The sequence below is a fragment of the Eschrichtius robustus genome, chromosome 12 (genome assembly GCF_028021215.1).
Source record: "Eschrichtius robustus isolate mEscRob2 chromosome 12, mEscRob2.pri, whole genome shotgun sequence".
NCBI lineage: Eukaryota > Metazoa > Chordata > Mammalia > Artiodactyla > Eschrichtiidae > Eschrichtius > Eschrichtius robustus.
In genome coordinates this window covers 73,744,306-73,766,110 of record NC_090835.1, presented here as the reverse complement: position 1 = coordinate 73,766,110, position 21,805 = coordinate 73,744,306, and positions in this window count along the sequence as shown.

Below are 21,805 nucleotides of genomic sequence, written 5' to 3'. Positions count from 1 at the left end.
TGAATTTCCTCACATTTTGTCTGATGTTGTGGCCAAAGCTCTTACATTCTATTAGTCGTATAGCTGGAGCATCTCACAGTCTGACTGGGGAATCAGGAAAGGCTTCACAGAGGAGGTGATTTCGTGCTGAGCCTCAAAGGGTGAATAGGAGTACGGCAGGTGGACAAGGAAGACAGTCTGGTGCTTTCATGATTTCTGGAATGTCAAATGGGGTGTATTGGGGGTTACAGGGGGAGGGAGGAATGTGAAGTGAGGCTGAACAGTCAGGGGTCAGGTCTTTTTGGAGGGGAAAAGTTAGATTTATCTTGGAGATGTTGAGGGAACTGCTGAAGAATTTTGAGCAGAAGAGTGACCCTATGAAATTTTCATGTTAGAAAGATTAACTTGGCAGCTACATAGAGGATGGCCTGGGGATCAGACCCAGAAGCAGGAGATTTTACCAGTAGGGAGATTATTTGTGTAACAGCAATGCATGAGTACCAGTCTGGGGTGGTCTCGGGGTGGGAAGAGATAATATTATTGACAATAATAAGAGGTAGATATGTTTGCATGCTGATGTGTATGTTTGTATGTATTTGTAATCTGCCTTGTCTTGAAAGGATTTAAGGTAGCTTAGACGAATGCGTTAACAAAATCAAAAACAAATGTAGAAGAAAGCAGGACAAATAGGAAAACAAAATAGGAAAGATAAAATGAGGTCATGAAAGAAGTTCACATTGGGGCATTTGGGTCCTTATGTTTGCCTGGGGTGAGACACGATTTGGCTGATTTTCTAAAATCAGTGGAAAGGGAGGCTCAATCCATCACTTGATTCACAGAGCCCATCATATAAAAGCATCCCAGCTGCCTGGGAGGAACACAGGGAGTGTTGGTTCTGAAAATAGAGAAATGTCTCCTGGGGAGTATCAGAAAGAGGGGAAGGGTGATATGCCAAACAAAACCCCCAGCATCACTGAGCTAGGGGATCTTGTTTCTCCAAGAGGTGTTTCCTCCGGGTGAAGGTTCAAGAATTCAGACTGAAAGATGGGTCTTTGTCACGTCCTTCCTCTCAGTGAAGGGCCTGGTGAGGAGCTACAAGGCCAGGCTATCTGATCAGCAAATATCTGTCTTGTCAAGAAAGGCGGATGGGGGGGGGGTGGCTTCCTGGAAACAAAACAAAACAAACTACAATAAATAGCAGGGAGGCTCTGGAGGATGACAAACCATAGCCAAGCAGACATGGAAGATGATGGGCCTCCCCAGGCACAAAGATAGAGTGTTGGATGAAGGACTCAGGGGGCCTCGTGATCTGGGGGAATGAGAGATCTGTTAGCAGGTTAGACCAATGGCTTGGGTCCACTGGTTGGATGGTTCTGCAAAAGGTGATGAAGCAGGAGAAGAAGTAGCTTTGGGGGTTGGGTGATGGGGAGGAAATTGTGAGTTCACTTTGGGGCCATGTTAACTGCGATGTGCCTGGAAATATCCAGGTGGCCACGTAACCTGTTTTTTTGTGGTTTAGTTTTGGTTTTCATGTGCTGTTGGTGGCACCCACCATATCCTCTTGGCCTACCCACTAAGTCACCTGTAACTCTTGCCGCGGCCACCCATGGCTTCCTGTGTCTCTCTGCCCTAGAGTGTTTCCCCCATTGCTGGAGCAGGCAGGTTGGAAGTGTTAGGACTTACTGTCCCAGGAGTGACCCTCAACTAAGAATGCATAGGAGTTGATGGATAAATACCAAACTTCTTGCCCCTCCAGGTGGACAATTCTTAGGCGCATTCCTCATGGTGTCTCTGAGGGTCCCCAGCAGGATTGAGTGCCAGTTGCCCACAGGGGTGAGTTCCTCATCCATGAGCTCCTTCCTGGCTTTCTCCCTTCCCTGCCTCGCTGCCCCACTCCTTGTGAATCTTCCTGGGATCGCTTTCCAATAAGCCACTTGCACTCAAATCCTTATCTGAGGGCCGCCCATCAGGTCAGCTTTTTACGGGGTACCCATGCGCATGAGTCAGTTCCTGAGCAGCAGAGCCTGAGATGGGGATTCTTGTTCGTGACTTACTGGGGCAGTGCTCTCAGGAGGAGAGGAATGGGGGAAGCAGGAGAGGACAGGAGATAAAAAGCTAAGTAAGGCGGTATTCTCAGGTAGTGACTCATATCAGCCTGATCCCAGCAGGAGCTCTGGAGCTCAAATTGCACCACAGAGTTGGTCCCACCTTGAGGCCAGGAGGTCAGCCTTTTGTGTCTCCGGCACAGTTGGACATCAGCTGAGGTCTGGGGAGGGGATGTGGTCACTGCCTTCTCTGGCCAAGGCCCTTCCTCTTAGTCATCCTTCCAGGTCAACCTCCCAGTGGAGGCTCCCTTTGGCCTTGAGCAATTCTCCTGAACTGGAGCCAATTCTCCATTCAGTAGACAATTCAATTCTTCTGATTTGACAAACACCTGCAGCCTCTGGCAGATAGAGGGACACCAGCATCTCGCCCTCTACAGGCCTTCTAGAGTATTACATGCTTGGTACATTTCATGTTCTGTGGTCGCTTCTCTCTGTGGACTCCGCCTGGAAACAGTGTAAGGAGAAGGAGCTAGATAAGGCCTGATCCCTGCTCTCAGGAGCTTGCAGTCTAGGGAGGGAACCAGGAAAAAACAATTCTCAAGCAAACAAGACATTTACATGGCATAAAAACAAACTGCTGTTTTTTAACGAGCCTAACTAGGAGGTAGAGAATTTCCAGTTGGGGAAAAATGACCCTGTGAGGGTTGATAAGGAAGCAGTATTCCAGCTGGTACTTAAATGTCATCTCAAAGGACCTTACTGACACTGAAATATTGCTTAGATTGCTTAGATTGCTTAGATTGCTTAGATTCTGTGGGGCTCAGACTGCTGTTAGAGTTTCCGTCACCAGGTATGAGTGTCACCCTTCCCCATCCTGCACACACACCACACTCTTGCTCCTAATGTTGGAATATTAGGCATTTGTCTGCGTTAGTGTTTTTGTTTCAACTTGGTCTAATTTAATTTTTTCTCTTTAAAATATTGGGCTGTTCTTCTCATGTGCATTTGAGATGGCTGTGTGTCTCCTCTTCTTGGCCATCCTACCCCAGGGTCCCCTTCATAGCTGGACTTGCTCAGCTCTCTCTCTGTACCTAAATACACATCTGCCGTGTCCTCCATGCCTTCACAGCACGGGCTAAGAATCACACCCTGGGAGGTAAGGTGGGAGCTGGGTTGTCAGTCAGCTTGGACCAGGCCTCCATCCCTCTGTTAAGAGAGGGAAATCAATGAGTAGCTTCCCGCACGCCCGCCCTCTCCCTACCTCTGCCCCGTGTGGTCTGAAAGGGGCACTCCCCCGCCGCCCCAAGCAACAAAGCAGTAGGTTTTCCCCATCAGTGTTCAGTTCGAATTTCCTGTCTGGCTGTGAGCCACGCTGAGCCAGTCCTTAATAAGGTCCACGTTTTCCATCCTGCTTAAAGACTGTGTCACAGGGGCTGCTGGCAGTTTGGGAATCTATCAGAAGAAACAGCATCCGGCTTTAGCGGTCTCTGCTGAACCTGGGTCCTGACCCTCCCCAACTGCAGAGCCTTTGACAGAGGGTGAACATTCTAGGAGCTGGCGAATAGGGTTGGGCTGGGAGTTCCAGGAAGGCACAGGGGTTCTTGAGGAAGAACACACAGATTCAGTCTCGAAGCTCGTCTCTGTTTATTTAATCTGTCAAGGTTTCAATCAGCCAGCCCTAACTTGACGAGCTCCACAGACCAGAGAAAAATCATATTTCCTCTTGAGTGAATCATTCATTTCACACAGCCCAGCTGCTACCTCAGAGCCTTCCCCAAAGGCATGGACAGTCGTGAAGCACCCTTTCCTCTCCAGTGGATGGGTTTTCCACCACTGTAAAGTGCCTAGTGATGGGCTAGGAACTTTGGGCGGAAGAAAGTGCTGAATCCACACGCTTTGTCTTCAAAGGATCTGACACAATGGGAGGGTGACAGGTTTGGGGGGAGCTGGTTCCTCTCTCCTTAAGAAGCATTAGAAGGGAATTCCCTGGTGGTCCGGTGGTTAGGACTCTGCGCTCTCACTGCCGAGGGCCCGGGTTTGATCCCTGGTCTGGGAACTAACATCTCACAATCTGTGCGGCCAAGATAAAAAAAAAAAAGGAAGCATTAGAAGAAGGGGAGATGGCTCCCCCAGTCCTATTCTCCGTGTGGTTGTCCCTGTGATCTCCCCAAAAGACAGGAGCAAAGATGGAAGGAAGGGATCTAGAATGTTCCACAGACCTAGCACAGTATAATATGCATTTTATATGTCAGGTCATTTCATCTTCTCTATGATTATTCTCATTTTTTCCACATGGAAACTGAAGTTGCCCAGGGCCACACAGCTGCTCATGGCTGGCAGCAGATTAAAGGCATGTCCAAAGCTCACTGTCTTTCCATCTCCACTCACTGATCAAGTGGGCGGCGGTTTATTATGCAAATGTTGTAGAACCTCACCCCAAAGTCTATGGCGCTGCTTCTCCCACTGCCAGACTACATGGGTCTGGGAAGCCAAGGAAGGGAAGGGAGGAGGTGGGCGCCCTTGCTAGCAGGCCCAGGGACCCCGCCCCCAAATGTCTTCTTCCTCTCGCAGGGTGCAGGGCCCTGCTGGCTTAGAGACTCGAATGCCAAGAGGTGTTCTACCAGGGGACACACAATGGTACCCGGGAGAAACATGGGGCCTGCAGGCCACCTGCCTCCCTTCCGAGGTCCCCTCAGACATGTGCAGCAGACATAGCTCCTGTCACGTGTTCCTGTTTTGTTAACACCCGAACCAGAGCTGCCCACAGCAGGCCAGCTATAGACCTCACATGTCTACTCTCTATTGCAGAGTGCATGTGTGTATGACACTGGATTTAAGGCTCACAGCACCTGTGGAGGTTATACGAGGCAGGTGGTCTGCTTCCCTCTTTCCCAAGGTGGTGGTTCTGTGATGAGCCCCCTGGGTCCCCGTCAGGAAGGAAGCCTGTTTTCCCACCCGCCAGCCTCTTGAGGGTTTGCCGTGGCTGGAGAGAGCTTCTGAGGTCACACCTTCCCAGAGCAGCCCCATCTTCATCCCCCATGGGGTTGACTGAGGCTCCCACGAAGGCTGCACGACAGCCCGACTTCTCCCTCTGCCCACTCCTGCTTCCGCCCTGTCCCCGCCCTGTCCCCGCCCCAGCGGCCCTGATAAAGCTCCTGCCTGCTAACCTCCACCTCAGGGCTTGCTGCACGGGACCCCCTGCCCCTGAGGCCTAGGAGGCCCAGGGAGGTGACGTCCGTGACAGGAGGCGGACCGGACGGAGCATGGGAGCCCTCTCTGCTGTTTTGCTGCTAATGGGCTGAGTGATCCCGGAGAAGCCAGTGGGCCTGTCTGGACCTCAGTTTCCCCATCTGCACCCAGAGAAGGGTGTGGACTGGATCATCTCAGTGGTCAACAGGTTCTAAGACCACCTGACCTTAAGGAACTCGTGAGAGAACTGAGATGGAGCCCTCAGCCTCCACGCTTTCTGGGATCTCCCCACCAGCCCTGACATTGTCACAGGGGCGAGGGCATGGTCCCTGCAACTCCTGGAGAGACCGCCTCCTGGGCCCAATCTGGGAGCTCAGGAAATCATTCTCCAAGATTCACTCCCACCCCTTTTCCACTCTCCCCCACAGGAGCTCTCCGTAGATCCCCAGCACCTCCCACCAGCTTGGCATTGCACGCACCAGGAGGGTTGTGTCAGGTTCTTGCCCCCGAGCCTGGTGTCAGCCTTTGCCCTGTCTGACAAAAGGAAGGTGCTGCTCGGTGAAACGCGTGGGTGTATTGGGGTGGCCGAAAAGTTCATTCGGGTTTTTCATAACGTCGTACGGGAAACCCGAACGAAGTTTTTGGCCACCCCAGTATTTATACCTGGGATTGGGAATACAGGTATGGATTTATGTGGTCCTTGGACTCCAAACGCCAGATGGCAGAGCTCTCCCCCACCCTCCCCCACACCCTTCTATAGACCAGAGCTCCCTTCACACGGCCACCAAAGAGCTCCCGCCCACAGGCATGTCCAGCAGCCTGCAGAAACAGGACTGCCCACTTCAGCAGTCCCTGACCTGTGCCCTCACCATGCTGGTCCCTTTCTTCCCTGTCACATTAAGGGCCAATCCCTCTCCCACTCCCCCCATCCCTCCAGGGCCAGCTTGGCTGTGGTCACCCGACCTTTAGCTCTCGGCTTGTTTTTTTTACAACTTGAGCATGACAAATAGATTAGAGGATTAGACACAGTTGGCAATATCCCAAAAGCCCATATTGCAAGTTGACCACGCAGTGTGATCAGCCTGTGAGCAGAACATCTGCTAGCAGCTCAGGCTGACAGGTACCAGGCTTTGGCAGGGCTCCCTGAGAGCAGGGACCGGCCCCTCTGTCACCCCAGGTGGCTCCCTGCAGCCTTTGACTCTGCAGCACACACATCATAGACCTGGGCCATTGGCGAATCCCTTTCTCAGCACTTTTGCACTTCGCCTCTAGGGTCAGCTCCTTTTATGAAACCAGTGGTGCAAATCCCATCTCCCTCGTCAGACCGGGTGCTCCGGGGGCAGGAGCACCTTATCAGACTGGGGCTCCCTGGGGGAAAAGGCTGTGTCTCCCCTCAGACTGGGGGTCCCTGAGGAAGGGCTGTGTCTTCCCTCAGACTGAGGACCCTGAGGTCAGGGCAGGATGTTGGCTGTGGAGGATTCAGCCCTGAGGCCAGACAGTCAGGACCCCAGAGGAGGGCACACAGTCTAGCTGAGGAGACAGACTCTGAACACATACAAGCATGCTCAGTTTTATGAAAGGGTCCCCTGTGTTGGGTGACAAGGGGATCTAAAGACATGGCTGGTGTGGAGACAATTAAGTAGACATTTTGTCTCCGGTAAAACAGCCAAGCTTCTCCGCGGAAACTGAACCCCTCTGTTGACTCAGCTGAAAACAGAGCGGTGGAGTTCTGGGTCCCACCCTCTCCCTAAGCCCCACCTTCCCTACAATCCCAGGCAGCCTGATTCTTAGGGCCACGCGCCTCGAACGGTGGCCACAAACCCCTTGGCGGGCCAACGGCCCAGGAAAGACCTGCCGTCCTGTCCGGTCTGTTTCCTGCACCTCTCACCTAGAACACTGAGGTCTTCTTCCAAAGACCTTGGACCTTTCCCCGTTATTTCCCTAGTGTGCACCCTCTCCATGTGGGTCATCTGTCCTTCGGAGGACAGACTGTCCTCAAGCAGGAGGGCCTGGCAGGGCACTTGGCTGTGGGGAAGCTGTGGAAGGAGACAGACCCTCGAGTCTGGCTTCACCCACTGCATTCAGGCTTTGGAGACAGTCTCACCTCCTGAGCCCAGCTCTTCTTCTCTCCCTTGTCTACACCAGCGCCTTCTCTCCCGCCCCCCTGGCTCCTGAAGGAGCAGATTCACTGGAGACTGTGGTCCTTGGGTCTTGGCCTCATGTTGCGTCAGACCCGCCACCCTGGATGGAGCAGCCACTCTTCTGCCCACGCTCAGAAACATCCTTACAATAACCTCTCCTCCCCGGGTACCATGTGCTCCAACTCTGTGATGTTCTCAGTCGCCTTGTTTCTGGATCAAATCACTTTTCATTGTTTCCTAACTTCTCTTACAAGTTTTGTAAAAGTCAGGGTCCCAGGGTGTTAACAGTGAGGTCATTGGGGGGGGGCTATTAATGAAGGGACTACTAACAGAGTTCTGGGCAGGATGAAAGGACGTTGCTTACCCTGGTGCTGGCAACGGCAGGGAGCTGCTACCTCCCCTGGGCCTGATGGGATGAAGGGACAGAGTCACTACCAGAACCACAGATGGTAGCTGTAAGGGAAAGAGCTGCCAGTGGGAGCTGTGGCCTTCAGCAGACTGCAGCTCCAACCAAAGTGGCCTGGCCAGGAGGGATCCCAGGTGATATACATCTCACCTCACTTTCTGCCTTGTTTTCTGATCTCCCGCTGGTACTTCCCACTGGCTGAACCCAATTAGAAGCCCGAGGGCAAGGCACCCATTGATGTAATCCCTGCAGGTCAGCCTCTCCAGGGCCAGAGCTGGGTGCAGAGGGGCAGAGAGTAGCCCTGGACACACAAAAGAAGAGATCAGGGCAGGTTTCTTTCTCCCCATCCTTTCCTAGTTTCCAGCCACTGGGATGTAGGGAGCTCTCTCTGGCTGGTCCATTAAATGCATTCTTTTTTGCACGCTGACTGTGGCAGAAGAAGCCTCACCTGCCAAGCCCTGTGCTAGACCTTGGTACGTAGAGATAAGACACAAATTCTGCTCTCCTGGAGCTCAGCGCGATTTTCCTCCCATCAGAGGGCTCCAGCCCTCTGGGATTAGCCAAATGAGGAGTGGAAAGGAAAATTAACTTATGGACTCAAACCTGCTCGTCATAACCGGCAAACCCAGATCAGCACTTCTCTCCATGCTTTTCCATATGTTATTTACTCTTCCCGGCGACTTCACACACTGTTTCCATCCTCCTGTGGACATAGGGGACACAGCTCTAAGAGGTAATGTGATCTGCTCACAATCACACAGCTAATAAGCAGCAGAACCTCCCAAGCCCCACCGTCTGCCACCGGTGGAGCCTTCCTTGCACTGGGCATCTACCTTGAACTATAGTGACGGGGGCTCACACGCCATCTCCCTGCCTGCAGGCAATACCAGTGACTTGCTTTGTCTGTACCCCCAGAACACAGCACAGAGTCTGTCAGTAAAGAAGGTTTCAGCAACCAGGCCCCAAGTACCTCTGAGCCCTTTCGAAACCACTCATCGAAAACCAGGGTTGAACTTGACACGTAACGTCAGAACTCCCCGGTTCTTGCTGGCAACAAGACTTGGCAATGATCATATATGACCGTATACAGGCTAGTCTGAACTGAATGGGCAGGCCCTGGGCTTGGTGGTTTACAAAGTCTTTAACAAGCCTGGAGATCTTTGCAGGCTCATTTTACAGATGAGGAAAGGAGGTTCTGAGAGATTAAGTAAATAGCTTGAGGCCTGGCCTCTAGCAAGTGGCAGACCCAGGACTTGAACCCCTGACCTGTTCTCCAGGCCTTGGCTCCTTCCCGGCTACCCAGCCTCCTCCTGGTGGTAGCAAGACTCTTGCATTGAGATGAGAAACCTTTCCAAGTGGCCCATTATAATCCTCCTCTCTCCCACCACCCACTCACCACCCCCATCCACCCCAGCCTGTCATTCCCTCCCATCCACCCTGCTTTCTTTCTGTCTGATTTTCTGGTATTCTGGACGCACTCAAGTTCTCACAACCTGTGCTCCAGAGAGCAGCCCCGGGGCTGCACACACAGCCAGCTCTTCAAAGACACCGGTGTTCTGTCCCCCTGTGGGCAAATAAAAACAAAATGCTGCTGCTAAAAAAAACAGGTCCATTTCACATTTCATTTTACTTGAGAAAATGGAAAATGCCAAAGAGATGCATTGAGGTCAAGCTCCCCTGGATTGTGGCTCAGAGCCTCGTCTACATGAACCAGCCACCTCCCTGTGCCCCGGCTGATTACTTGCAGTCACTCATTTCGCTTCCCACGCCTGGCCTGGAGCACCCGTGAACACACACCCATGCATTCCACCCCACCATCTCCATTTTACCCTCACGCCAGAGTCACCAGAACACGAGAGACAGACAGAGGCCACTTGCTAAATCCTAGTACCTTGGCCCGGCCCCCAGACACCCATTTCTAATCACATCTTCAAGTCTTGAGCGAGGCACAGCCATAAAAGAAGAAGGGAAAACCGTTCATTTATACTATACAGAGTTTCAATTTTTCTGAGGTTTTCACACAATCATCTTTTATGAGCTGTAGTAAAACCACATGTTTATACAGTTTCTCTCCCTAAGTCCCAAACATTTTAGTAACATTATCTTATGTAACACCTGGGGTTTGTGAAACACGGCCTGAACAGCCTCGCATCACTTATGCAAACGGTTCTGAATTTTCCAGATGTATCCATTTCCCTCCAAGTTAGCAAAAAGCTTATTTGGAAGATATCGCCTCTCCCCCATCCCCACCACCCCCGTTCCCTTCCACCTGCAGGTAATGTTTGCTTCTAAAAAGAATCTCCACTTTTGCAGTCACGTGGAAGCAATTTTTCTGATTTGTTTTGCAATTCCTGATGAATATCTTTATCTACATCTCTGTTACATAGAGTGGCAGAGCACTGCCTAAAATTAAATCATGAAGCCACTGCTTTTTTTCCCTCCTACCCATGCTCAGATCTGGGATCCACTTTTAACTCTTCCCACCTCTGCATCTCTTTTATTAGTTTAGCTATTAGGTCCCTCCACTCGTTGTACTAAGTGGCTTTTACAGCTCTTTTCATCTCCTATTGCTGCCATGCTGCTCAGACTTATAAATTCACAGATGGGCTGTTCCACTTGGCTCCCCGCCGAGTCCCCTGTTTCTATCTTTCTGGCACATCCTAGCCTCATAAATCTTCTTTCGATGCTCTTCACTGAAACACTACACGTGGCTGCCCGTTGTCTGTAACAGGGGAAGGCAAACTCATCCTGCAGCCTGCTTCGGTTACAGAAAGTTTGCCTAGAACACAGCCACGCCCATTTATTTACACACTGTCTGTGGCTGCTTTTGTAATACGACAGCAGAATTCAAAGCCTCAAATACAGTATTTACCCTCCAGTGTCTGTTATAAAGTTTGCCGACCCCTGATGGATGGAATAAAGTCTGTGTCCCCCAGCCTGGCGCACAGGACTCTGACCTGGCCTCCTCCAGCTTTCCGGCCTTGCCTGTGTGTCCATTGTCCCCAACCCCGGGCAGCAACCCCCATACATGGTTGGCGCCTTCAACAGCCTGTTTCGTGCCTCTACAGCTATTCATGCGTTCCCTCTGCCTGGCGTCCTCTCCCACGTGCCCCAGCTTCTGGCAAATACCAACCAGTCATCCGAAATTCAGCTCAAGGCAAAGCTCTTCAGTGATGCCATATCTGCCCCACAACCCACCTCTGCACCTCCTTCCCCATGAATTCAGTGCCCCTATTTTTGTGCCCCGCCGACCTCTTACAAATGTTTCCCACAACTTCTGCTTGTATATGTGTTGCTCCCTCTTTAGACCAAAAGTCCCTGGAGAGCAAGTGCTGTGTCTTAATCAATTTTTTAATTCCCAGAGCCTGGTATTGTGTCTAGAATATAGTATTCAGTACACGTTGGATGAATGAATGAATGAATGAAACATCAACCCCTAATCCCCCATCTTGTTCCTTCTCCCCATACATACTCTTTGCCCGGGCCCTGACCTGCTTCACTGATTCCGGTTCTAAGCTTGTCCACTCCCTTCTGGGCTCTGGAGTCTTCTCCAGGGACAGCCCCTGCCTGCTCCTTCCACACTCATGTCCTTCACATCCCAGGTCAGGGTGGCTCTCAGTGACCCTCACCTCCTGACCTGCTGTGTGCCTTTATTGGGCATCTCTTGCCTGACTGGTGTGTACAGGTGCCGTGACTGAGGAGTCCTGAATCAGAATCCGGGCTCTGTCATTCTCTAGCTGGGTCACCCTTAGGCAAGTCAGTGCCTGAACTCTGGTTTCCTAGTCTGTAAAATGCAAGCGATTAAATGTCCTTCACTGGCTGATGTGATGACCCTGATACACACACAATTATTCATTCAACAAATATTTATGGATTGTTCATTATGTCACAGGCAGTGAACAAGACAGAAAAAACCAAGAGAGCAAAACCAAATCCCTGCCCTCCTGGGGCTTACTTTCTTACTGAGGAGACAGGCAATAAACAAGACAAATTCGGTACTTAGACGGTGAGAGGTGCTTGGGGACTGATAAATCAGCGATGGGTAGGGATTATGATATTATTAGATGACAATTTATTGAGAAGATCTTTCCTTCTGAATCTGAAAGGTCCTTTCTTATAACTCTTAGGATTCCCCCAGGTGATGCTTTATAATGTTAGCCAGTGCGGGGTAAGCATTTAATACAAGTGCTAGTTGGATGAAAAAAGGAAAGAATGAGGGCTTCCCTGGTGGCACAGTGGTTAAGAATCCACCTGCCAATGCAGGGGACACGGGTTCGAGCCCTGGTCCAGGAAGATCTCACATGCCGAGGAGCAACTAAGCCCGTGCGCCACAACTACTGAAGCCTGCATGCCTAGAGCCCGTGAGCCACAACTACTGAGCCCGAGTGCCACAACTACTGAAGCCTGCATGCCTAGAGCCTGTGCTCCGTAACAAGTGAAGCCACCGCAATGAGAAGCCCTCGCACCCACTCACTGCAACTAGAGAAAGCCCGCATGCAGCAACAAAGACTCAGTGCAGCCAAAAAATAAGTAAATAAATAAATAAAATAAATCTATTGAAAAAAGAAAAAAGAAAAAAGGAAAGAATGAGGGAAGGAAGAAACCTGCCCTTCATCATTCCTCAGCAAATACTTCCTGAATGCTTCTGACACCAGCCAGGAGGGCCATCCACGTTCGAAGTGTTCTTTCAGGAGGTTTAATTTGGTAGTACATTGTGTGAGATGGATCAGTGAGAGAGAAGCTGATTTTGGAGAAACCAGAAGTTAAGAGGCACACCCAAACATCTGGGCTGACCCAGGCATGCAGCTGTGGGGCCCAGAGAAGGACCCTATGAGATTGCCTGTCGACTGAAAAAATTGCACAACCCAAAAGTTGAGAATTATGTTTTATTCAGTGGACAATCTGAGGACTTCAAGCCCGGGAGACAGCTTCTCGGATAGCTCTGAAGGGCTGCTCTGAAGAAGTAAGGGAGGAGCCGGGATACATAGGAGTTTTTGCAACAAAGACCAGGTAGTCAGAATTTCAAAAGATTACTGTTAAAGAAAACCAGACATCTCAAGGAATTTAGTGCTTTTCTGTGTATGGGAAGATGCAAGAGTCTGGGCTCATTGAAATCATTCCTTTGACATGCACCTCAGCTATCTGGGTCTAGTACCCTGTGTTTTCCTATCCTGAGTCTTCTCAGGGTACACTGTCAGGGGTCGCTGCAGTGGCTGATGGCTTGATGGCAGGCATCCTGTTTCTTTCATTCTTCTTATTATTTTTTTAAAGATACTAATGGATTTATTATTTTTGTCTGTTTTAAAAAAAATTTTTATTTTATATTGGAGTATAGTTGATTTACAATGTTGTGTTAGTCTCAGGTGTATGGACATCCTGTTTCTGTCCTGAGTTCCCTCAGGGCTCAACCACAGGGCAGCTGTAATGTGATGGCTCGATGGCTGCAACATCCTTTGCTTACTGACATTTTTTTCCACTCAGAGCATTTCATAGGAAAATTTGGGGACTAAATCCAAGGTCCTTCGGACTGGAGATGGGGACTTTCCTAATCCTCACTCCACACCATAGTTATAAGGAGGATTCTGGACATGGCAGGTGGTGGGAGATGTTTTGTAGAAAAGAGGGAGGGACATTTCTCCTGTCTACCCCATCCCTTTCTATACTCACACCCAGGCCCTTCTCCAGGGTGCGTCTGACCCTACCACTTGAGTCCATCCCTCATCCACCAGTCTATTGCATGAACTGTAGTGCCCAGAACCCAGTCTGACCCTGTCCCTTCGTCTCCTCCAACAGTAATTACTCCTGAGTGTGAGGCCCAGGCCCTTTAATCCTCTAGGACTCACACAAAACAGGAGAGAAGAGGCACGTATGTGAATCAAGAGGACATGACATATTGAGGCCACTCCATGAAGTGGAAAGAACCAGACAGACCCAAGGTCAAATCCCAGCTCTGAGATTTCCACCTCTGTGACCTTGGGCAAGGCTTTTCTCAATTTTCTGATATGCAGTATTAAAAGATAATTTTTTAAGTTAAAATCATGACTCGTATGAACATAAAATGAATACACATCAAAGAATTTATTTAACTCATTAGTTAATGAGGGAACCAGTAAGTTACGACAACCAATTGAAGGGAGAATTCAAAGAAGACACATATATGGGCAATCGGGAATACTGAAATAAATTTACAAATATCTGCAAAACCTGTCAATAACCATTGGGTAATAATGAGTTGCATCTCCACCAAACACACTTCATTTGCATTTCCAAGGACAGGAATCATTTCATTAGAATCAGTTTTCTAGAACTTGCACAGTTGTAAATGGATCAAAGACCAATGCACAGGCCCCAACAGAATCAGATAACCTGGCAGGTTGCACTCAAGAGAACACAACAGTTTCTATTGTTGAGTCTTTCCCCACTCCAAAGTCTTTCACAAAATTTCCTAACAGAAATATGCATGGTCTGGGACTTCCCTCGCGGTCCAGTGGTTGAGACTCTGCACTCCCAATGCAGGAGGCATGGGTTCCATCCCTGGTCAGGGAACTAAGATCCCACATGGCGCAAGGCGAAGCCTTAAAAAAAAAAAAAGACAAAGAAATATGCATGGTCTGAGGTGATATATTTAAAACACCCAGCACAGTTCTTGGCACATCATGGGCACTCAATATCTGAAAAGTCCCTTCCCTGTCTTTCAGTCTGAAAAAAAAATCATAGGGAAAGATTTTCTTTGAGGAAAACGTTGCTAGAGAAATGTGTAAGAAGGGCTCTGGGGCTCAGCAGTGAGAGTAGTCACATCTGGCCTGGACAGTCTTCTTGGTAGAAGGAATCTAGTCACCTCAAATCCTCCCTCTTTCCCTGGGTGCACTTATCCCGGAGAAAATCGCGGAGCCACAATACCCAGGTCACGTTTCTCTGACATTTTACAACATATTAACTATGGCCACACTAGTGTCTCATTCATTACCCACAACCCAGTGGGTGGACTATCTAGTGTGGTAATCATTCCCATTTTACAGAAGAAGAAAGAGGTTCAGAGAGATTAAATAACTTGACTAAGGTCACACAGCTTGCAAGTGGCAGAGCCAGTAGTGAACAGAATCCCATGTTTCAGAAGACTTGGAGAAAAGATTTACATCCAAGACCCTCACCTCTCCTCAAGGCCAGAGTTTATTGCTCACGCTCTGTGCTTCTAGAACATTATGAACAAAACTCAGTTTTTCTTGAACTGACAGGTTTAAGGAAGTAATAAGTTTTATATTGCAGATTATTAATCTATTACAGTGATTTCATCAGCCTGTGAAATAACTCTCTATATGATGTAAGTTGCATAGCTCCCCCTGCAAACCAAACCCACAAGCATCCCCTTGGATGCTGGGAGCCCCAGGGTTCAGTGGCCCCAGGATACACAGGGGCGGTCCCAGGGGTAACTCCGTGGGGGAGCTGTTTGCTGGGTGCCTGAGGAACACTGCTCCTGCCCTTCAGACAGGCTCCCACCCCCAGCCCTTTCCCCTCTCTCCCACCCCAGACTCTCAGAGTCCTCCTCCTGCAGGGCCCTTGGCTGTGACTTTCCCTCCACCCTTTGGGTCTAGATGTTCTGCTCGAACTTCCCACAAAAACATCCTAACAGGTGTCTCTGCTTCACCCCTTGCCTCCCTTTAATCACACACTGTTAATGTGTAAGTCAGATCACGCCACTTGTCTGCTCAGAAAAATCTAATGGCTTCCTGTTACATATGGAATTTTCTGGAACAGACTATATAAGGCAATTTAGTGTTCAGGCTGAGCATTAGGGAGTGCCTTTGGGATTGACAACTCTGGGGAAGGAAGAGAGCAAGACGGAGTAGAAGGGGAAGTTAAGTTGCCATGCAGCTTCAACCCGACGACAACTTCAGCCCATGAGGATTGTGGACAGCTCCCTTCAGGGATTTTCCAAGTTTCTCTAGCATCCCCCAGCCACTTCCATCTCTACAATCATAGGAACATAAGACACAGACCCAAGGGGTTTCCCTCTTCTGACCCCCTTCCTTCTCATTATCCTGGGGCTATGTCACACTACCAGACAGGATAATATGGCCGTTGTCTCACTAATTCTCTGATTTCATGTCTCCGTGTCAATTAAATGTTTCTATATTCCTATCCCACAGCTTGAGGAATAATATTAGTTGAATGTATTAAGAGGAAAGTAGTTAAATATTTGTTCTTGGGTAATTGTATATGAATTGCATGACAATTGAGCTGGTGATGTAATTAGTGAATCTTAATTGGAGGCCCTTTTACAATCAGTGTGTAATTTACTGACAACTGTTTTGGCTTAAGAGCAAATTAAATGCTTGTCATCGGCCTTCCACACCCATTATGTGCAGAGTCAGCCCACTTCCTGGCTGGCTGCAGGGAACCCTCCTCTGCTGTCAGTTGGCCATGTGATCTCTAGGAAGTCCTGTACCCTACCTGGGACTCGGTTTTATTATCTGCAAATTGGGAGCCTTGGAAAGAACAGTACTGATGGGTAACGTGTACTGAGCACCTACAGTGAGTCGGATACTCAACTCACAAGCACCCGTGGTAACTCATTATATGTGTTCTAAGCACACGTGTTAACTTGTATGTGGGTAACTCATTTAGTCCCAACAACAACCCTATACTTAGATGCTGTTTTTGTTATCTTCATTTTATAGAAAAGGAAACCAAAACACAGTGGAACTTGCCCAAGGAGTAGAGGAAAGGGACGTGGTGCCAGAGCCCATCCTGTTGTCAGGTAAGGCTACTACCTCTCATGACAATTTCTAGCTTCTCTTCTAGCTCAAAGGGTCTACATGCCCCAGTCCTCCAGACACCCAGATCCTTCCATCCCGTTGTCATTATTTATCCCTCCCTGGCACAGAAACTTTTGAATAGTTGAATCCTTGGCTTTGACCTTTTCTGATTTGTTGCCAGCACCAGTGTTGTCCAGCTCCCATAGCCTCCCTCCATCAGTCAGGATGGGCTAGAGGATGCTGCGGTAACAGCCCCAAATCGAAGTGGCTTTTACAACAACAGAGGTTTATTTCTCACTCACGTTCCATGTTCATGTTCAGTGTGGGAATTGTCAGCAAATGTTTTGCCCTGTTTTCTGGACTTCCAGCTGTCCACTTAACGGCTCATCACAAACACCTGCAGTCCAGAAAACAGAGTGAAGTGTCTCCTTACAATTTCCAGCATCTCCCTACATGATACCTCACTCTCCTCTCCTGGGCCTCTTCCTTCTTTGCCTCCTCCTTGCCCCCAAATTCCTGGCTTCATTCTGCCAGGGCCCTACATAATTAAGGCTGAGAAAATCCCATCAGTTCTTTCTTTATCTTGTAAGGGTCACAGTGGTTCCTATCCCCTTGGGAGCAGACTCTGGGCTATCAGAGATTTCAGAGCGGAGCCTCTGTCCGGATGACAAATGCTTCTCCCTCGATGATAATGATGATAAGCTCGATCCGCAGCAATTGATGCATCCACCTCCCTTCCTACCAACCAGAGTGTGGATGGGAAGGAATAAAGCATAAAGAGAATGAAGGGGTCAGAGACCCCCACCTGCTGTTTCTCAGCTATTCCCTTCAGTCCTAACCCCAGTCATGAATCCTCACGTTCCTCCTTTCCTCTTAACTTCTTTCTCTTAAATTCAATATGGTGCCCCCTTCCTACTCCCTTTGATCTTTATTCTGACCTCCTTATACTCACCCCTCATTCTCCCAGTTCCCTTTGTTCTATTCCCCATAGTGTCCTTCAACCGTCTCCGTTTTTTTTCTCCCTGTGTCCCTTTCCCTATGATTAATAGGGATGATTCTGGGTGGCAGGGGACAGAGTTCTTGCCCCAGCTTAGCCACTGATTTGCAGCATGATGCTGACAAAGGCACCAGGGGCAATTTTAGAGTCTGTCTTGCCCGTTGCTTTATCTCAGCACCCAGCCTGGCACATAGTAGGTACTCAATCATTGTTGCTAGGATAAATGAATAGCTGAATGAATGGCTAAATGATGTTTCCTCTAAAAGGCTCTCCAAGGACCCTCTCAGCTCTGAGGTTCCATCATTCTATGTGATTCTATAAAATTCCCACTTCCAGACTGTCTTTTGGGACTGACAGGGCAGAGATACCAACTCAAATAGCAGCAAATGTGCAAGTGATTTTATACCTAATTGACAAACTAAATATAGACAAATCACTAGGACCAGATGGCACTCACCTGAGAGTAGTGAAGGAACTCAAGGGTGAAATTGGGGAATTGCTGGCCAAAACGTGTAAGTGCTCATTACAAAGGGACGTGATGCCAGAGAGCTAGAGAGGGTGACTATGCCTCCACAAAGGACCCTGGGAGCTTGAACAGTGAGACTGGCTGTGAAAACAGGCAACTTATCCACATTTAGAATAAAGAGTAGTGGCACTAGCAAAAGCTATGTACCAGCGAGGAAGGCTACTTGGTTCTGTAAGAGGAAATCATTCCTGGCAAACTCTTCTAGAATTATGTGTGGGGACCCTCATGGATAGTGGCAAACAGGAGTCAGTGGAGGAAATGAATCTAGGCTCTCAGAATTATATGCTAAAATCTGTAGAAAATGAAAACACGAGTCATCCAAGATCGGCTGTCTTAGAAGAAATTCTGATTTAAGATAGGAAACTTGTATGGGACTAATAATAATGCATAAGCAGGAAGGTTGTTTCAACTTCTCAAAGATACTCTTGAAAAGTTGATCTTTACAACAACCTTGTAAAAGGGTGGAGCATTTTTTATTGGTTGTCATTTGAGAAGTGACACAGAGAAAATAAATGACTTACCCAAGTCCTATGATCCTTCAATTCTCTGCCCCTCCATCCCTAGGGTGAGGAACACTGATATAGAAACATTCACGTCTCCATGAACTTGCCTGCCATGGAAACAGCCAAAGCAGCAGAAAATGCCCCTGTCTCATTGCCACCTTCCAAACCTCCCATGAGTGCATCTAGAGTTGGCGGGGGAGGAGCCTAATTTGCATCCAGAATCCTGGCTGCAAGGGAGTCTGGGAAAAGCAGTTTTAAGGTTTCTAGCTTTTGCAGTCAAGGAAGAAAATACTAGAAGTTGAGAATGAATGCTGAGGGCCAATTATCTGTATGCACCGTACTTTGTAAAAAAAAAAAAAAGGAGGGGACATTCTAAGAGGAGGAAAAGGTATTTTCAAAGGAGGGCATTACAGAAGAGGATCATAGTGCTATAGGCTGAATGTTTGTGTCTCCCCAGAATTCATAGGTTAAAACCCAGCCCCCAGAGTGATGGTGTTAGGAGGTGGGGCATTTGGGGGTCAATTAGGTCATGAGAGTGGAATCCTCATGAATGGCATTGGTGTTCTTATAAAAAAGAGATTGCAAAAAAAAAAAGAAAAAGACAAAGATTCCAGAGAGAGAGCTCTCTCACGGCTTCCACCATGGGAGGTCACAGGCAGGAGGTCACAGATGGCTGTCGATGAACCAGGAAGACAGTGAAGCTGCTGGCATCTTGACCTTGGACTTCCCAGCCTCCAGAACTATGAGAAATAAATGTTTGTTGTTCATTTGCCACCCAGTCTAAGACACATACGTTTGAAGCATCACGGCCCCTTGGCAAGACTGTACAGTGCCAAGGGCTCAGGCGATGGCCACTTTCTCTGCCCCTCTCCTCTCCTCACTTCCCTCGTGGGAAACATTGACCTTGTCCCATTGAGAAGTGTGGGAGGGAGAGGGGGTGGATTTCTTGTGACCAGGTCACCTATTATTCCTGCCCTGTGGGGGGCCAGGAAAGAGCTGATAGGACCAGAATATGGAGGGCACGCTGTGACAGTGAGTCACCGTGATCTTCCCTAACCCACCCACGTGGGGCTCTCTGCACCTCAAAGAGGAACAAATAAACACGAGGCACGTACATTATTAAGAGTAATTACACTGTTACTTATAGGTTCAATTAAATACTCTGGACATTTTTATAACATAATTTGAGGTGTGATGCGTGCAGCAACAGCATTAACCTTTAATCACAGTTCTTTCCCTTTGAGATGCAGTAATGACCTTATTAATTAGTAATGAAATGATTAAATAGGAATAGAAGCCATCAGATCATGATTCCTCTCACTGGGCCTACTCCCTGGATTTGAAGGTGGTCTTTTGACCTTCCTCCCCAAAGAAACACATCTCAGGTTGTGGGTGTGTATCTTAGGGGGAGAGGCTGAATTTTCTGCAACCTCTGCTCTCCCAGAGGCACAGGGTGGAAAAATGGATAGGACGAGCATTGCATAATCAGGGATGTGCAGTGTTCAGTCCTGGGATGTTTACTTGCTCCTTGGGTTATTGATAATTGTCCCTTCTGGGCACCACATTTGGGAACGTGGGGTGACCTGAGTTATGCAGTTCTGGGCAGGACTAGGGCCTTGATGAGATCAGCTCAGCCCTGACCATTTCCTTCTACTCATTTCCTGCTCCCACCTCCCAGTGCTGTATCCCCGACTCCTGAATCTCAATGGGTTTTTAGAGAATCCATTCACTTCCCATTTTCTGGGATGTCTCAGGCCCCCAAACCATGTTTCCACACCATCCAATCATCCACCCACTTGCCCCTGGGGTCCCGTTCAGACTACCTGTCTCCCACCGTGTATCAGGAATCATGGGAAACACTGAAGGGATGAAAGCAAAGATCACTGCTCTTGGGGATCCCTGTCAAACCTGGTCATAAATTGTGTTGCAATAATTGCACTCCTACAATAATTGAAGGGTTGATAATAACTACAATAGAGAGAAGAGCATGGTCTAGGGGAAGCTCAGAGAAGGGGCAGCTGACTCAGCTATGGTGTCAAGGAGGGCTTCCTAGAGAAGGTGACACCCAAGCCGAGACTTTTAGGATAAGTGAAGCCAACAAATGAAGAAACGGGTCAGGGCAGGTATTCCAAGGATAGGATCATGAGCTAGGGCCCAGGGTGAAAAATTGCTCCTAGTTGCCCTTCTCTATCTTTAATTCAGTAGAATACAACCATATACTGCCATATACCATGTAGCTCGCCTGTATTCCTGGAAATCATCCTAGACTCTGCTTGTTTGGCCCCCCTATCCCAGTCCCCGACTATTGGGTCTGGCTTTGAGGTAGCATCTCGCTCTGGCCCCTGCAGACTCAGTGCCTGTATCAGGCTCACTCATGGTTACCTTCCGTGTCTCCCACCAGGGTTTCCTACATCAGCTTTCTGCCCCCGTCTTCCTTGTGGGGCACACCTTCCCCAGCCCTTCTCCACTTGATCTCCAGTTAGCACAGTCAGTTCTGTCCAATTTGATGAGACAACAGGATGACACCAGAGTATGTCTAAAAACACACATATATTGTGCTCTGAGCCTATCCAGCCCACACAGCTGCCCTCACCGCCACCCTTCACCTACCACAAATCCTCGGCCCGACATATCTCTGGCGCATACTTTCCTTTCACTCCTTCAGAACTGATCAGACTTACAGAGTGGGTCTGGTTTTAGTTAAAATACAAGTTCAGCTGCTTTAACTGAGAGACCAAATAAGACTGGCTCAAACAACAAAAAAGTTTATTCTTCTCTCATGTAGAAGTCTTAGTGAGTGGTCTAGGACTAACCAGGTGGCTCTGTAATCATTCGGAGCCCAGACTCCTTTTATCTTCTTGCTCTGCCAACCTCAACATGCAGCTCCCACCTCAGGACCCAAGGTGGCTGCCCCAGCTCCTGCCTTCCCAGGGAATGCAGGGCCACTCCTTTTAAGAACATAATTTGTGGGACTTCCCCAGTGGTGCACTGGTTAAGACTCTGTACTCCCAATGCAGGGGGCCCGGGTTCGACCCCTGGTCAGGGAACTAGATCCCACATGCATGCTGCAACTAAGAGTTCGCATGCCGTAACTAAGGAGCCTGCAAGTCACAACAGAGGAGCCCACCAGCCGCAACTAAGGAGCCCGCTGGCCGCTACTAAGACCCAGCACAACCAAATAAATAAATAAATAAATAAATAACATAATTTGTAATTCATTTTCACATCACTTCTGCTCACAATCATCAGCAATTCATGATTCA